This window comes from Chelonia mydas, chromosome 13 (genome assembly GCF_015237465.2).
Source record: "Chelonia mydas isolate rCheMyd1 chromosome 13, rCheMyd1.pri.v2, whole genome shotgun sequence".
Lineage (NCBI taxonomy): Eukaryota > Metazoa > Chordata > Testudines > Cheloniidae > Chelonia > Chelonia mydas.
The window spans coordinates 15,524,491-15,543,800 of NC_051253.2; the positions used below are offsets into that span (position 1 = coordinate 15,524,491).

The 19,310-nt window shown below is 40.0% G+C and overlaps 1 long non-coding RNA gene across 2 annotated transcripts in view; it reads right to left on the reverse strand.

Moving 5' to 3' along the window:
• Positions 1–19,310, reverse strand: part of LOC119567946 — a 136,893-nt gene that overhangs the window by 113,183 nt on the left and 4,400 nt on the right. The window lies entirely within an intron of this gene.

Below are 19,310 nucleotides of genomic sequence, written 5' to 3' on the forward strand. Positions count from 1 at the left end.
GAGTCAAAGATGTTAACTTAACCCTATCAGGCTCCAATATTAAATGGTGTTAAAGTTCAGGGTTTGATATACAGAGATCTCAGCCTGCTTAGTACCATGGTAAATACCTCATTAAAAATCCTTTTGTGAAAAAACAAAACCTTTGATTAAACATAGAGAGAGAAAAAAGAAAAAAAAAGTTAAAGCATTTGCTCTCATTTTAACATCCCGTGTTCCTTTTCCCTTTAACTGCAGAGAGTTTTGAGAAGAAAAAACCCCTCTATTTGACAGTCTCAAATGGTAATAACTCATTTTGGGGGAAAAGAGAAGATGTTAGTTGAGGTAGACTGGAGCTGTTAAAACAAGACAAACACACAAAAGTGGAAAGAAAAGAACAGCAAAGAGAAAATGCAGCTTCTGTCTCTGGGGTTGACTCTCACTTGCAGCCTAGCTGGTGGAAAAACACAGAAACAGCACACGGCCTTATCAACCACTCTGAAACCTGGCAAACCCGTATCAGCGTCAAGGTCTTTAGGACATTGTTTTTGGCTGTCTCTCTGGTCACATATTTAAAACGTTTCAGAATATGCAGAAAGGGGAAAAAAGGAAAGGGATAAGGAAAGAAGAGAAGGGTGTGGAAGGACAAGGAAGAGGGAAGAGGGGCAGTGTAACCAAGTCTCACATCCCAGGTGGAAATCAGGATTAGCTAGAGCATTGGAGGTGGTGATGTCATCTCTCTGGCCCAGTCTAGTCAGGACTTCTCTCAGGATTAGGAAGAAGAAGGCACAATGTTGTCACACTGGATCCCAGGAGATGGTGGGGCTGGCAGCCATAATGATGGAGCTCGTTCCATCCCCTTCTTTCCGTCTGTTATCCTTCATGGCAGCCAGCTTTCACCACAAAAGTCTCTTTTTGAGAATCCCAAAAGGGAGTCATGGGAAGAACAGCCCTGTCCTCTCATTATTTTGTCCACCAATTAGGCCTAATTTCTGACATGCCAGTTTTGGTCCCTTAATTTCCAGTCCCACATTTCTCTTGCTTGCCAGGCATGATCTGAACACAGTCCTTAATTTATATCAGTAGATCTTTTTGCTTGTTTCTCCACCTCTCATTTGCATCTTTCCCCATTAACATTTATGGTTATAGGTTATTGTAGCACGTTATAAACTTGCTCACAATTAAGGGCCTTGTAGGCCCAGTTATTAAAACAGGATCTAGCCAGAGCATCGCATCAAATTACTCCAGCACTGCCCAGATGTTGTAAGAGATGTTACCAGGTCATCGTCTCCCTTTGTCTACCTGCTGTCAGCTCCCGATTGAATTAACCCTTTATACTAATAGAGTAAACACCACAACAACAGACAAACTGATGGAGCATATAATATTCATAAAATATTACCAGCAGCTCAAATGTCCTTCATAACTTGGATCTGGGCCCAAAGTTTGCAGCTCAGACCCATCTCTAGTAGGGCTTGTCGTAAGTTTTCTGTCAAAACTAGTTGACAGAAAATTAGGTTTTCAGCTATGTTGGTGAAAAGGGTCTGCTTTCCACAAAATAATGCAGTTTTTGTTGAGAAATGAAACCTTTGAAAATTGAATTTAGTTTCACAGTAGCTGCCATGGTGCCTTATGGGAGTTGTAGGTATGGGTGCCTCATGCTCTCATTCTCCTCTATGGGATGAGCTTGATGGCTGGCCTAGATCTCCCATGCTGCTTCATGGTGGCTTTGCAAGAGGGGAGAACAGAGGGCATCATGGAAAATGTAATATACCCAGAGGAGAACGGGGGCACAAGGCACCCAAACTATAATTCCCATGAGGCACCATGGCAGCATTGCCAAATTAACATTTTCTGAGTTACAGCCAACATTTTTTTTTCTTTTTCTTTTTTGAGTGTTCAATTTTTTCAATGAAAATTTTGTTTTCCATGGGGGGGGGGGACTTAAAGAGGTTTTATCTCTAATATCTAGATTTCTAATTTCAAACTTCAAAAGTCATAAGCATGGCAAGTTATTGAGTCAGTTGTTAGACTACATCCTTTGGGCCATGGATTGTCTTCTTATCCTAAGGGCTTGTCTACAGTGCCCCACAATTCCAACTTCAGGCAGTGCAAATAGCAGTGTATACCAGAGTGCATACAGTCATACAGAAAACACTTCAATAATCAGTCTAACATATGGTTTTCATAAGTTATTAGAGACAGCCCCATATCTGTCACAAGGTCTATACAACCAAACCCTCAAACAACCACCATTTCTGGTGACATATTGTTCTGTACAATTTCCCCGTGATGTTGACAGATCAGAGCCCTCGGGCAATTCACTGGTGTGTGAAACTACAAAGGAGTGTTAAAAGGTACTGTTGTGCATCTAGACAATTCACTTGTTAAAACAGATGTTAATTGTATTTGTCTTCATCTACCTATATCCTGTTTGATGTATACTAGTGTAACTAAATTAACCTGTTGTTTCTATATCCTTTTTCATGTCCTGTAACTCTGTGCTTACCTGTACATTAAGTATGCAACTCTACTTAGTTAACATTAGGTCAAAAGGCCTGTATTTAGTGTTTATATGTGAACATACTTAATATGTAAATGATATGAAAGCCAATGAAGAATTGTTTCTGGATATCCTATTATGTACTCTCCGGTAATTAAATAACCTTAATTTACAGTGTGTTCGTTTTAAGATAAGAATGTATTTGATGTGAAAGCTTCATGAAAACTGCCTTAGAACTGTAACTGAGGAAGCATCCTGTCTTCAAAGCAAGATTCCTTAGTTTAACGATGGAGATTCACAAACTACATTGTCTACATTGCCTATTCTTCGTCAGTGGAAAATGCATGCTGTGATAAAAACACCTGCCAGATTGCTTTCCAGAGAAAATGGCTATAAGAAGAAAATCCTTTGGAATGATCCTTCATCTCTGATCTATGTGGATGCTGTCAGGGAGTGTTCCAGATACAAGACAGAGATCCCCAAACCAAAATCATTTTTGGGCAGCCCTGAGAGACTTATGGAGAAGTAAACAGATACACCATTTCTGCTATCAGATTGGACTTACAAACTTTGATTCATCTGTAATGTATTTTACCTGCTTTAACCTTTCAACAACTCTTTTTTCTTTTCATAGCTAATAAATCTTTAATTTACTTTAGTACAGAAATTGGCTCCAGTGTTGTCTTTGGTGAGATCCGACAGGTACCTTGACCTAGGGTAAGTGACTGGCCCTTTGGGGCTGGAAGAACCTAATGTGTAGTGATTTGGGTTTTAATAACCTTTCATCGTAAAGTCCAGTCTGTCTAGGTGGTAAAGTGGAGGCTGTGGAGTCTAAGGCAGCTTGTCACTCTATGGTAAAACTAATGTAGTGATCCAGGAGCGCACATTTGTTTCTGGTTTGGTAAAATCTAATTATAGAATATACCACCAGCTTGGGTGGGTCTGCCCAGTTTTCTGACAGTCTGACCTGTGACCGGCACTCACAGCTGTGACCCATTCCAGGCACCACAATACCCCCCACTCCAATTACTTTACTTGGAACGTTCGAAGATGCTTAGTTTTTCAGCACTGGGCCCACCATTCTGAACAACGGTAATGTACTTTCCTTTGCTTAGCTCAAGAGAGTTGCTCTAGGTGATGAACTCAGGCTAGCCTCAGAAAGATGTTCTTAATTCAATTTTTAAATAAAGGACATTGTGATTATATTGGGAGCAGAAAAGAAAGATTCATTTCCCAGTTATTAATTAAAACAATTGGAATTTCGATTAATGTACTCATGGCTATTTATTGTTAGTGTACAGGGGCCAAATGCTGCAATATTTACTCATGTGAGAGGCTCCATTGAAACAGTGGGACTATCCATAAGATTGCAAAAGATCCCTTACCAGGATACTAACTCATAACTCCTGATGCTTCAAATCAGCGCCGATTTCATACAAGGTACACAGCCAAGTCAAGCAATACACTTCTGTCATGTAACTTAAAAATCAGTATTTATCAACAAGGTTACCATAGGTTAATAGGTATAAAGAACCCATTACAAACATCTTGTTCTATATCCTTTTGACTTGCATTAAGGATTTGTGACTTCACTATCAGCTGAGCTCAATCATGATAAGTGGAATGAAAATTGAGCCAGCTAATCTTAAAATGGAACTTTCAGACAACAAAGTAAAAATTACATTTGCTTTGATCTTTGATGGGCTGAGAGATAGTGAGATTTCTTTGCTCTCAATACAGCTGCTGTTGTGGGAGAGCAAGGATGTGTGTGTCCAATGTGCCTATCTTCCAAAATAAAATATATAAATATTTCCCTTTCATCTTTCCCTCATGATAGGGTTATGCTATAGATGCCATAGAATCACTGAAGCAAGTTGTCAATGATGTTTGAAATGAAACACTCCTGCCCAGTGCACCGAGGGAATACAAACAGCAATCTGTCTAATCATGGCTGTTCAGTGATATTTGCTGTAATATTCTACCCAGACAACCAGAAAAGGCCAAACAAAAAGGCCTCCTTCAAAAGAAGAAAACTGAACACTGTGCCATTTTAGGAGCAGCTCCTATACAGATCATTATGAACCTGTCTCGCCTTTGTATTGTACCTTATGCTGTCACATACAGCCACCCATATCAGAAACAGCAGCATTTTACACCCAGCTTTGCACAGGTGCAAACGACTACACACAGGGCAAGGCAATGGAAAATCTCCCCTCATGTTCCAATTCCTGCACTCAGTGCAGAAATGAAGGTGGCAGGAGATGTGAGCCACTTTGGAACCACCATATTCTGGACCCCGCCAAGATCCTGCCTAGTTTAACTCCTAATCAAAGTCTCATAAGGAGCCAAGAGAAGGAGAATAGGAGAGGCAATTAATACCCAGATTGCAGCAGTGATCTGGCGATGCCCTCTCTCCACCCCGTCCCACTTCTTTCCCTTCCCAACTTCACCCTAAGGAGGGATTGGGAGGAAGAGGACCGGTGGGTGGGGGTGTCATTTCTGCCCCCCTTTATGCCAACAGAGCATCATAAAGGAGCTGGAGGAGGGGGAAATGTCTTTTTTTGGAGGTTTCTCTTTTTATCTTCTTCTCCTCATTTCAGGTACTTCACCCACTGCTACCAGCTCACTAGCTCTTTGGAGGCAAGATCTTTCATTTCATCCACAGAAATTGCCAGATCAGAACTTAAAAGTAAAAAAGAAAAAAGGTCAGGTACCACGGACCCAATCCTGGGCCCTTTGCCTTCAATGGGAACAGGATTAGTTTCCATACGGTACAGCTGGCACAGCCCTATTTGCCTCACGGATGCTTTCCCCCAACAGACACCCTGGAACAGAAGGATCTGCTAAACTGAACTTTTAGTTACAAGCATGTCTGAGAGCACAGTTTGTAACTGCAGCCCACAGAGCTCCCACGCAGACCACCTATTTGTTCAGAGTTTAACTGATAAACAAACGTCAAGTTTGTTTGTTTTTTTAATCATTTCTCTGCGCCAGCAATTGAAAAATCTTGGAACATAAGAGCTAGCAGCTATTGGGAAGGGAAAAGGGCAGCTTTGTATGCTTTAAATAGTTTTTCCATTGGCCTTTATGCAATAACATGCACATTAGAGATAAGTGATTCCTTATCCAAAGCATGAGGCTATCCCGAAAACACATTTTATTAACTATTATATTTCCATCAATCTGTGGAGAAGGAAAGTGTGAGGGGTGGGGAAATCAGCTCAAATAATTCCAGTACTGCATTGATTAATGGATCTAGATGTGGTTTTATTTTTCTTCCTGCCTTCTGAAATAATGATCAGTTTCATGTCAAGATGGAAGGTAACATGGGTCAAACCTTGAAGAACTGAAAGTCTGTGTTAGACAGGGGAACGAGTTATAGGCTTTTCCTAAACTGTAATAAGAGGCCACAAAACAGAATGATGTAGTAACTGTCTTCTTTGCACTATGGTTACTTATGGCTAATCATGATTCTAATTATATATAGTGTCTTTCATTTAGAAGCATTCCAGAATGCCTTGCAAAAACTTTACCAAGATATTTGCAAGTAGTGTTAAGAATCACTAGTATAGGAAGTGCAACTACCTCTACAGCAAATCAAAGCAGCTATTAACAGTGTCCAGCTGTTGTGTCTTTGCTCTCCTCACAGCACTGATAATATTAGGAAACCACATGGGCACAGCTGGGTTCTAAATAACGAAGCTCACTAACTACATACAATTGTTCAAGGTCCACGTCTCTCTCTATATACACACACTGTCTATCTGTTAAGATCTGGTGATTTCTACAATAAAAGACTGGGAGGTCCACTAGAGGACTCCCAAACTATCTAAAGAGCTCCCAATTCCTATACAACAGCAAAACTATCAAAAACTTGAGAACAGGAGATATTCTCTATCTTATTCCTCATGAGACTACAAGGGGAATGTTAAGTAAGCAGGATAGATTTACCCACACTGGAATTTTATCAGGTTAACATTGAGATTGTGAGACAACAGTGAGTGATTCCTTCCCCTCCTCCCCCCCATTTTTTAACCATTTCATTTTTAGCCAAATTTGGAGTTTCCTCACTTTGACAAAATGGTTATTTTACATTCACGTGACACATTCTCTCATTTCCACTATGTTACTTTCACTCAAACTGGTCCACCAATTTTTTTTTTAAAGAAATTAACTATATTTAGATAATTTAGCAAGCAAAATAGGATCATTTTTAAATTCATGATGAAATACAAAAAAACCCAAAAAACCCTCACTTCTTGAATTTCCAATAGTTTGCCACTCATTATAAACAGTCCCAAAAGTGACAGTGAGTTTTTTGCTTGTTTGATTTTTAAACAGCCACAAGTGTTCAACATTGCAATATTACATCTCATCCAATGGATGACACAGCCAGCCATGCGGTGTGCCATAATGCCATGCTGGGGCAATGATTCAGTACTGACTCAAAGAGAAAAATCATTGAACATATAAAAAGAATGCAGTTTTTCATAAGAAAAAAAAAGATGGTCTGAAAATAATAAGTAGGAAAAAGGTATAAATATCAATGGACTCAGAAAGATCACATATAGCCAGTCAAATATTCTTTAACAGAATTTAAAACATCAATAAATTCAGTCCTGTCCCTCTCAAATGCCAGTAGAACATAAGCAGCTTGAGTAAAGATTCTGAACATTGTTTGTATCCTAACTTTGATTCATACACAGCTGATTGAAAATAATACTTGCTTTTGCGACTCTCAACATATGCATATATTTTAAGCTGAAATGCCTAGCTTTTTGTTTTTTTAATGTTTGAAAATGATTTTTTAAGTATCCAAGATAAACACACAAGTTTTCTCTACTTTCTGTCTATAAATTGCTTCTCTGGTGCTGGGACTCAGAAAATGACTGTAAACAGCCAGACAAATGAAGTCAGAAATCAACAATGCAAAGAGAGGAATATATAAGAAAGCCATTACATGGCGGAAGGTAACAAGAGACCTCGGCATTTTTATCAAACAGAGTTTGACTAATGGAACTTTGAAATAGGGCAAAATAGGAGGAGAAGCAGGGGAAGGCTAACAACCAATGCAGATGATAAAAAGAACCTTCACTGAAGATGATTACACAGCAATAGTTCAGACACCACTCTGAGCTCAGGGCCCCTGCAAAATGTCTAAATCAATGTACACTTTGTTTTTACACTTGTGCTTCACCAAATCACCTATTACAAATTAAGAGAAACCATTGTATTGTACTCTTAGTCACACAATGCAACCTGGTTTTAATCTCACCTCTAGGTACAGATAAGGTTTAGGAAAATCAAGTGACGTGGTGTTTTTTATATTGTTGCTGGCAATCATGCAAGTAACAATATCCTAATATTTCAGAGTCTTCAGTATGCTGGGTCTCATTGGCAGAGATGATAGTGAAGCAGAAAGGAGTGATGCACAGAATGAATTTTTAACACGTACAGGCAGTTTAAACTGATAAACACTTAGCTTACATAGGCCCAGATTGAGCAAGCACTTAAACTCAGTTAAGTGTTTTATTAAATTGGGACAGGGCCCAACTTCAATACAGGGTACAAGTGGTTGTCCTCTTTTACAGGGCCTAATCCTGAGAAGTTTTAAGCACCCAGGGACTAACGTCTACTGAAACAATCTACTAAGCAGTTTTGTTCCTCTTCAAGACCCTGCCCCCGCATCCCCAATGTTGGCCTGATTTCGGTGACAATTGTTGCCTGTAAAACACCTAGATTGCCTTTAGCTTTTTTCTTTTCTTCCTTCACATAGTCCTTCCTGCTTACTGGACCGGATGCATCAATGAGATAATGACAAGAATGTTCTCTGGTTTTAAAGCTGAATGAGTAAACAACATTCCTATTTATTATTTATCTGCTTTCAAATCCTCATGAATACCTCCAGTGATAATTACCTAACTTCTATCAATTTATTTCTAGGTAACCATCACGCACAAAATGGACCGTACATAATAGCACAATTCAATATTTATGAAGTGATACTTGTCTATGAGCATATAGAGACTCAGTAATTACAACTAGAGCTATGCTTTAAAATTCCATAGTGGAAACAAACTGAATAGAAATAGTGTTGCTTTGTTAGAACTTAAAGTTATCCTGCCAGCTGAAAACACTGTAATTAAAATAAATGCATAAATAAACACAACAGATGTAGTTATCTTGTCACCTGCATGCTGCCAGCTGGGATTCATAAAGTCGCCTGGAATGAATTCTGCAGAGGAGGTCTTTCCACGAAGAAAGTTCTGACACTGCCTCTTTGCCATGTTCAGCTCTATGAACCAACAGCAACAGTGCCGCAAGTTGACTTGGGATGGGAAAGAGGCAGCTTCTCCAACAGCCAGGTCCCAAGCTACCAAAGGCTATAGAGATGGTCATCAACATCTTCAATTGCACTAAAAATTGAATAGACAGCCAAGTCAGAGCATGAAGCACTAGCGACTGATGCTCATATCGGCTCACCCCATTGTAGAGGTAGGCAATAGCATTCTTGATGAGGTTCAAAGGTTGCCCTACACAGAGTTCATTGCAGTTACCCATGCGTGAGGTGACAAATGCAGGAACAACTGTCAGACCTTTCAGCTGATCAGACCCTGAAGACAACATTTCGAGTGTTTTGAGCTATTTGACTCCTCGTTTCACCTACTGCTTTAATAATACATCAATTAAGGGGTGAATGTTCACAGCAGTGTCTGGAAAAGGTTGGAGGATTCATGTATTCAACATTTAAGACCTCCTGACCCTTATGAAAAGGAGAATGATCTCCTATGCAAAATGGGGTACTTTAAAAAAACATCCTACAAACTTCCATAGCAGACATAGAATTCTATATTACATTCTTTAGGGTGGTTTAAACATTTGATAGAAAAGCTACCTCTTCACTCTAAAACCTATAGAATTTAATAATTTCTATGGAATTATTGTTTTCATAACTCCAATTCATAGATAAGGCTAGAAGGAACCATTGTGATCTTGTCTGATCTGCATAACACAGGGCACAGGACCTCCCTGAGTTAATTCCTGTTTGAACTGCAGCCTATCCTTTAGAAAAACATCCAATTTTAATTTAAACATTTCCAGTGATGGAGAGTCTACCACAACCCTTGGTAGGGTGTTCCAATGGTCAATTAGCCTCATGGTTAAAAATGAGGTTTCTGAATTTTTCTAGCTTCAACTTTCAACCATTGTATCTTGTTAAATCTTTGTCTGCTAGGCTGAAAAGCCACCTACTGTATTATCAAACCTGTAGGCAGTTATGGGGTGATTTGATCATTGTCTATAATCTTCTCTCTATTAAGCTAAGCACACTGATTGACTCAAGGAGCTCACTCTCTGAACTCTCTCCAATTTATCAACATCCTTCTTGAATTGTTGACACCAGCACTAGACACAGTATAACAGCAACGGTTGCACCAGTGCCAAATACAGAGGTAGAATAACCTCCCTATTTCTATTTGATATATCCTTGTTTACACATCCAAGGATCGTGTTAACCCTTTTGGCCACAGCATCCCACTGGGAGCTCATGTTCAGCTGACTATCCACCATGACCTCCAAGTCCTTTTCAGATTCACTGCCCCCCAGGAAAAAGTATCCTGCCCTGTAAGTTCAATTCAGTTCTATGGGGCTTTTTCATAAGGGATCATTTAATAAGTTTAAAGTCATCTGTGACACCTGAGTAAAACAAAGGATGGTAGCCGAATCAACCGAATTTTGACTGCATTAGCTGATAAGGTCAGTGTATGTTAGCAAAATAATGATAATTTGCAGATGAAAGGGGGAAAAAAACCAAAAACAACAGGAAATGTTCAATGAATAATGGCATTGTATAACTGCAGTGATAAATAGCTAAGTGTTTTGAATAAAGACATCACCACATTGCACGAATAAAATCTTTATCTTTTAATATGATGCCAGTTCAGTTCTACCATGGTGTTTCTTGCTCCCGTCACTGCCTGTCACACCAAATCAGGGTATCATCAAAATTATTTCAGACTAATCTTAAATCTTATGTAAAGCTTGGTGGTCTGACTGCATTTTATTAAAGTGTTGGATAAAAAAGGCACGGGAAGAGGTTCAAGCTACTCTTCCAATTGACAAGTGATGTTAATCAGTGCTTAACATTTAAATGTGTTTTTTAAATAAACAGATGAGAGGAAGCTATCAAAAGTAAACATTAAGCTTGTGTGTGTGAAAACATGGCATGAAGAGAGAGGTGGACACTGAATGAGTTAGCAACTGCTTCATGTTGCATGAAGTTCAGACCATTTTGGAGTATGTCTAGTGTTGGGGAACAATTAAATACCCAAACTCTAAACTGAATGAAGCACCTTAACATGCAATAGGAAAAATTACTGACCAGGGTTTTTAATGATTTACAAGCATAGTGCTAAACTTTGAGCAAAAAAGTCCTCTGGAAATCCACGTTTGGAAAAGATAAGAATATGCTGCTGACACTGGGGATATTGGGGCATGTTGTTCTCTCTAGCTTTCTTATTCAAATAAAAAAAACAAAGGTTCTGTTAGTGAATAATTTAGGATGGTACACAATCGCCAAAGATGAAAAATTACTGAATGGTAAAAATAAGGATTGTATTTTTATAGTTTAATGTTAATAGTTTATGGTCATGTATGGTGAATGAGTTTGGATATAGCAGGGTAATACTTGTGCTAAGGCTTTGGCCTAGCCTGTGCTTGACATGAGTGTTGTTTTGCCAATTTCTCTCTTATTTAGACTTGTTTAAATAATGTGCTCAGCTGACAGGACAAAGGTGATGTTTTGTTCATGGAATGTATTTTGTTAGAGGGCATAGATAAGAGGAAGTGAATCAGTACAATAAAATACACAAAATATTATGATAAAAAAAGTCACTACACTGGGAAAAACAGGAGTAAGATGACATGACATGAAAATAGATATAGACAGCAAAAGTTATGTCAATTGAAGCTTGCACATGTGTACTGTATGGGTTATGTAAGAGATCATCCTTAATGTTTATTGGAAGAAAGCAAATGAATACATAATGAAGAAAGATACAAAAAGCCCAAGTGAACAAGTACCCAAGTTGGAAATACCAGACCAAAGCCTGAGACGACAATCATGAAGTGGAGAGCTTCCCAATATCCCAGAACATGGTAACTTGGCCCCATGCCTGTTCTCTCTTATCTGTTCATTCATATATATATATATATATATATATATATAAAATCAGAAACTAAGTGACAACGATTGTCTGAAAATTTAATTGGGTGGACTCATGCCTCAGTTTCCCACTTTACACTAGACTGCAATTGGAGGGCAGTTTTCCAGTTGCAGATGCTCTGCCTATAGCTCTTCTACTATTTCAGGCATTTGGAGCAGTTGTGTAAATTAAATGGAAATCTAAAAGTGTGTTCTCATTTCTGGAGAAAGGCCAAAACCAGAAACTTCAATCTGAAACCTTCTGAATGCCAGAGGAATTTCTATGCAAAACCTTGGTGCCAAACCACCTTGCTGATTTAGTTCCACAGTGGAGCCAAAAACACAAGAGACACTGGAAACCTCATTAAAACACTGGACCTCAAAGAGTTGGATTCCATTTAGGGCTGAAATCTTGTGGAAAAGGTTCATGAGATCTTGATGTAATTGAATCTGAACTCTGCTTCAGCCTCAAATCCCAAGCAAAGTTAGTGTGGATATGAGTCCAAACATCCCTTATTCTCAGAACATCATCTCATCATATACGCTCAATCACTCCATAACCCAACCTAATCGAGTAGCACGAGCGGTGCTCCTCTCACCTCTGCCTGTGCAGACCAGTAGCTTCAGAGGGGCCCTTTATGCTCTCACAACCTGGCAGTGATATTATTGCTGATAAGATACCAGCCTTAGTGCATAATTACACTAACATCTGTTTTTTTACCCATGTATAGCTGTATCCTCCCACAGTTGATACCCCACACTGACTCTGAACAAGAAGGCTTCTATCAAAATTTGGTAAGACATCGAGATACCATGGTGAAGGTGAACCAAAACCAGGCAGCAAAAAAACTGATATAGAATAAAATAAAGATGACTTACAGGGTGGAATATATGCCCTTAGAAAGTGCACTAGAATCATACAATAGACAAAAAGGGAACATTAGGAGACCATAACGTGACCCGCTGCAGTCCTCTGAGGGATTGGCTCTCTTCCCTCTCCCTCCAAGCTCATTATTACAGCACTAAAACCATCCTTTCTCATAGTCATTTGTGCAAGAAAAATGGCAGTGCCCCACTCTGTAGTCACTCAGTGTTAAAACCTAGGACTTCTACAACTCTCTCTGACTGGATGTAATATGGCAGCTATTAGTAAGAGAAATGAATTGGGAAATAGCTATAATAAGCACATGACCAAAAATAAAATATAAAAAGGAGATTCCCTCCAAAAGGAAGGGCAACCATAGCACAGTATTTCTGTTCCTTAAAGCCTTCTGCAAAAAGCATAGTGTGAGCCACTGCAATTCCTTTATGTGGTTTTCTTGCATGACAGGCAGTGGTAGAAAAAAAACCTCCAAAAGATCATAGTTTGGATCAATATACCCAAATCCAGTACTGCCATCCCTGACACCCAGCTCCCACCCCCTATCTTCGGCCCTCACGGATGCCACTGAGATTCCTCCAAGCACTGGAACAGGAATTGCAATGCTCTTGCCCTAAACTGAGTGCCAAAGCTATTACCTCTCTCTGCCATCTGCCACGTTTGGGGCCCACTTCTGCTTGGATTTCCCTTGACTCCCATGGGGTTGTTGGAAGTATTGGTCTTTGTAACCCTCTAGTGGTTGGGCCACAGAGGATTTAAGTGTCTTCTAATGCCATCTTGCTAAGGGAGATGGTCCTTTGGCTTAGGCTTGTGGGGAGTCATGTTTTAGGATCCAGAGCGCACAGGTTCAACCTCAAGCAGGGTTAATTACAGCTGCATTTTCGAGTAGTGACGGGGTGGAGATGGGTGATGGAAGAAAAGTCCTGAGACTGGGATTAGCAAAAGGAGAGTGAAGATGTACGGAGTACGGAGTCAAAAAGGCTATTCCAGTTACAAGGGGGAGGCACACAAGCAGGTACAGCGCCAGGCTGAAGAATCAAAGGGAAATTAATTGGAAGAGCAAAGGGGCCTGGAGAGAAGTAGGGAGCAATCACACAGCCCAGACATAAAAAGACAGAAAGGCTTCAGGAGTGCATGTGTCTAAAATTAACTTCACATTTCTCAAAGCTAACAATGAATGAATCCCGCTTCCATATAGTAAATGCCAAGTGTTCAGATGGAGCCTTACCCAAAGGTTCGATGCTGCATTGAACACCATGTCTAAGTGTTTGGCTCTGCCATTCTCATGGATGTTTGAGCTCTTGAAGCTATCAGAGACGCTAAGAGTCAGCAGGTGCAGCACTTAAACCCGCTGTTCATCACAGAGGCCCTTAAAAGGTTCCAGTAACTGGCATCTGGTTGCCATAACAACCATAAGAAAGGCCCATAAATAGAACATCGTCAACCAGCAGGAAATCATGTCAGCAGAGAAGGTTTAAGAACCAGCTTGTCTTAAGGTGCATGCTCCTTAAAAAAAGATATTCATATCCAGCCTAGCACAAGTGCAACATTGCCACAGCCATCTATGACTGTACTACTGTCATTACGTTGCATATTATGGCTACTCTGAACTTTGTAGCAACAGTAGGGAGAGTACTCCAGTCCTCCTTCCCCCAGACTACTGGGCCCTAATATTTCAACTAAAAGAAGAAACGGTCCTTAGTATACAGCCTGATGAGCCATATATAAGCCATTCTAACTCCATCCAATAGAGAACAGGCATGGAAACGCTTCTTATCCAAAAATGCATTTCCCCTTTGTTTCCTACTGCACAGGGGGATGTAGCAGGAGGAGAGTCCCATTTATTTGTAAACCAAACCAAAACACTCAGATTTAAAAAAAACAAAAGGGCAATCACTCAGGATGAGAAAGCAGCATGAGATTCCCAAGAGTCAAAGCTTTCCTTATGGTACATCCAGCTTCCAGGTGGGAAGAACTGTTCTTTGTAAAAATGGAGTGAAAGGAAGGGGAGACCTCTCCCAGCTTCCCTTCAAGAGGTCTCAATGAAGATTAGGATGTTCAACTTGTTTTTTCTGACATCTCTGCTTTATAGCCAAAGAGAGGCTCTTATTTATGTGACTGATTTTTTTATTATTAATTATCATTATTATTAATTTGGTTGTCACAGAAGCAAGCCATCTTTAAACAACATCTCTTATGGTAATCACAAGCATAACTGTTGCATCTAGCCATTAGCATGAGAATCCCCTGAAGGAGGCAAATACTGGATGTGAGGCAATTGCACTTTAAAATACTCACCAAATACAGACTCCAAGGAAAAACTGCTGAGCTTGAATTAATATGCAAACTAGACACCATTAACTTGGGTTTGAATAGAGCCTGGGAGTGGCTGGGTCATTACACATATTGAATCTATTTCCCTATAGTAAGTATCCTCACACCTTCTTGTCAACTGTCTAAATGAGCCATCTTGATTATCACTACAAAAAGTTTTTTTTTCTCCTGCTGATAATAGCTCATCTTAATTAATTAGCCTCTTACAGTTTGTATGGCAACTTCCACCTTCTCTCTATGTATATTGTGACAAAGCTCTGTCCTTGCCTCCATGGGTCCTGCATTTCCTGGCGGATTTCGCTAGCCTCAGAGGCTCACTGTGACCCTCCACGTAACCCTTCTTTCTCTGGAGACAAGGGTCACAGTCTACTGAGCCATTTTCATCATAAGCCAGCAAGGGAGGTGAGGAGAAGTTATCCTTCCTTGCACAGTCTCTGTTGTCTCCCAGTCTCAGTGATTAAACAGGTGGCAAAGGTGGGGGGGGGCGAGCCCGGGCCCACCCTCTACTCCAGGCTCCAGCCCAGGGACCCTAATAGTATCAGCTATGGTAGCTGACCTTTTAGAAACATGACATGTACAATTCCCTGGGCAACTTCCCCCACAGCAGCCCTCACTTCCTCAAGCTCCACTTCACCCTTACCTCCGGGCCTCCTTCCTTGTGTCTGATATGGTGTGTACTACTCATCCTCTCCAACAGCACAACTTCCTTCCACAGCTCCTGACATGCACCCCCACCTGACTGACTGGGAGGCTTTTAACTAGTTTCAGGCAGCCCCTGATTGGCTTCAGGTGTCCCAATAAACCTAGCATTCTCCCTGCCTTCTGGAAAGTTCTTAATTGGCCCCAGGTGTCTTAACTGACCTGGAGCAGCTTCCATTTCACTTAACCTGGTACCAGGGATTTGTTTAGCCTGGAGCTAATATATCTATCTCCCACTACTTTTCTATAGCCATCTGGCCTTGCCCCGTCACAATATATGTATATCTTCTTACTATATGTTCCATTCTATGCATCCGATGAAGTGGGCTGTAGCCCACGAAAGCTTATGCTCTAATAAATTTGTTAGTCTCTAAGGTGCCACAAGTACTCCTGTTCTTTTTACCAATGTAAAGGCTGGTCTGAGATCCTTGCAAACACTACAATGTACAGCCATAGATAACAGCACGCATGCTTATCATAATTTATACTGCTTCAGCTCGACTGTATTCCCTTAACTTGTATATCTGACACCCTCCCTGCTACTGAAGGAAGAGGGCAGCAATTATTACTGAGCGTACAACTTTACAAAAATGGAGGAAGTAGGCTTATGCGCAGAAAAGAGCTTTGCTATTTGGACCTGTCTGAGTTAGTAGTGAAAGAAAAAATAGCTTATTGACAGGCAGAGCAATTACATGAATTTGAAGAAACGTGGGCCACATTTACTGATATATTTAGATAAAGAATGCTCCGATTGCCCAGACTTCCATTCCACCTGACCTCTCTGCTTTTTCCCCTCCCACTTCTTCCCCCCAATCCCTTCCTTCCCTTTATTGCCTATTTGTGTGTGTCTTTTTATTATTACTCTGAAACCTTTATTATTATTGTTACACCAACCAAACATATTAGGTCTGTGTAATATTGTCTAATTTTGTATTGCCTCTGCTTGCAGGTTGACAAGTTGTAAAGGTGGGTAATGGCATAATTTTATTGGTTATCCTATGAAATGCACGGTATTTGGATAGATATACAAGCTGTGTGTCATTTAACTTTTGTATTTTTACTGTCCGTTTCTTTGTGAAAATTAATTTAAAAAATTAATCACAAAAATATGTAATTAACTCAAAGCCACTTACCTGTGAACATAGCTCAGCTTATGGCCATTAACATCCTCCCCTTCCCAATTTCCTGTCACTCCTACTTGTTGCAGACTGTAAGCTCTTGATGGCAGTTTCTTTCTTTTATTAATGTATTCGTGCAGTGCCCAGCCCAATACAAATACCCCCCATCTTGCTCTCACACAGCGCTTTTCATCAGTAGCTCTGAAAGCACTTTACAGAGGAGGTCAGTATCATTATCCCCATGTTACAGGTGAGGAAATTGAAGCACAAAGAGAGGAAGTGGCTTGCACAAAGTCACCTGGCAGACCAGTGGCAGAGTTCGGAATAGAACCCAAGTCACCTGGGTCTCCATACCGTGCTCGATCCACTAAGCCAAAGACTGCCAATAAAGCCCTGATAATAACTGGGGCTTTGGGGCACTATCAGAATACGATAATTAGTAACAGTCATCTTCTCTGGACTCTGGCCTCAGTGGAGATACACATTCACATCAAGATATTTAGAAAGTAAACTTCACAAAAGTATAGACCTACTTTTTCTCAGGCTCTCACAGCTGTGTTTTGATCCTGCTGTATGTTGAGTAAACTTCAAGATGTACAACACGATGCATTCTCCACTGCCATTAACTGGATCCTCTAATTACATTTACTTAATTAAAGATAAAACCTCCCAGCAGAGGTTCTGTAACTAAATGAATTTTTCCTTTATCTTTCCAAAGTACTCTATTTACTTGGCACCTTTGATTATATTTTTCATTTTCCATAATCCTTTTAGCCTCTGAAATCTATAGTTATTCTTTTCAAACTGTGCTCTTGCTCTCGGTGTTAGTTAAGTTATTTCTGCTTCCACTTGTTCGGAAATTTGACAACAGTAAAGTCTTTTTTTAATCACATTGATTTTAATTTTGTCATCAGCACATACAGCCATAGATAGGAACTTGCTTCTGTGTTATAAATCCAAATAAATGTATGTAACCAACATCCTATGACTGTTCAACAGCAGAAGTTCAACTACAATAAGCTGTTTACCAGACATTCTGGACCTGATTTCAGAGCCCATAAGGAATACAAGTGCATGTGCAAAACAGGCATATCATTACGTGTCTAATTTATGTGTGCCATTCCTGGGGGTATGTGCAAATGGCTAATTTCCATACACAGATACCTTATATGTGCATGTATTAATAGCCCTTGCCAAATGGACATGCAACTGAGCATACATTTTGTTTATATAATTGCATTCATAAGCCATTTAAAAATCAGACCCTCTATATCTGGTGAGCAAACACTAATATGTTCCTAGAAAATCTGAATCCAGACAACACACACCATTCTGGCTAGCTTAAGTCTCATTGAGGCTTATGGTGAAATTTCATCCTCATTTACACCTGTACAAACCCAGGTGGAGTCTGTGGGTTGAATAGCAGAATTTGTTTCTTACATACTCAAATGATCATCATGGTGATTTTCATCCCAAGAGATCCTGAAGTGCGTTTACGAACTAAAGCTTGGTCTAAACTAGAAAGTTTTGCCAGCATATAACTGTCAGTTAGGAGTGTGAAAAAAAAAATCACACCCTTAACACAGTTATGCCAGCAAAAGCCCTTGGGAAGGTGCAGTTTAACAGCAAAAAATTCCTTTTGCTCATGTAACTTACTCCCTTTGGGGAACTGGTTTAAGGTATACCAACAAATGAACTCTTGCAAGTATAAATGTCATCTCCACTGGCGGGGGTGGGGTGGGGTGTGGTAATATCTATACTGTATAGCTATACCAGTATATCTATGTTGACAAACCCTTCAGAGTATGGACAAGGCCTCATACACAGCATGGGATCACTTAATCCAGATCTGAAATGAAGCCACCTCTGGGGTGAAACTTGGCAAATGCTTAACAGCACACAGCAACAGTATGCCAGAGATTATAGAAGGGGGTCGGAAGAATATTTTATCCATTGAAATTGCCTGGGGTGTTTGGTCAGGACGTCAGATTAATTCTATAGCTTTTATGAAGAGTACCACAAGACCTTTAATGTCCTGAAGCGATCAGGACCTCAGTTCTAAATCTCATCCAAGAGCATGTGGCACAGCAACACAAAGGGGTATTGGTTCTGTGTTGACTGAGAAGGCCTAGTGCCAATGACTTACTCAACAGCATCATCTGGGCTGTCTAGGTAGGTCTCCAACAATGGCACTGACCTGACCTGACTCTTCTTCGCTTCTAATTAATACATCTCCAGTAGTCTCAGTTAACGAATGAGAAAGGGGACAAAACTTAGCTTTGGTGAGAGACCGGGACTGAGGTATGCAGAAGCCTTGTTCAGGTTTACATTGTAGTCATTTTTATTTTTATGATTTATTTATATATTCCAGCAAATAGAGGTTTAAATATGAAGGCTAAAACAAAATTAAAGTTCACTCATGAGTAGAGGAATGGCAGAATTAAAAGCTACTGTCTGACAACTATGTTAATTGAACCCACTAAAGGATCAACAAAAAAATAAGCAGGTCAGGTAAGTGGCTTCCTCCAGATACAAAAGCACAAGCCTGCACCTTACAGCCATGGTCCTGAAACAAACTATTGCTGGTGCCTTCAATTC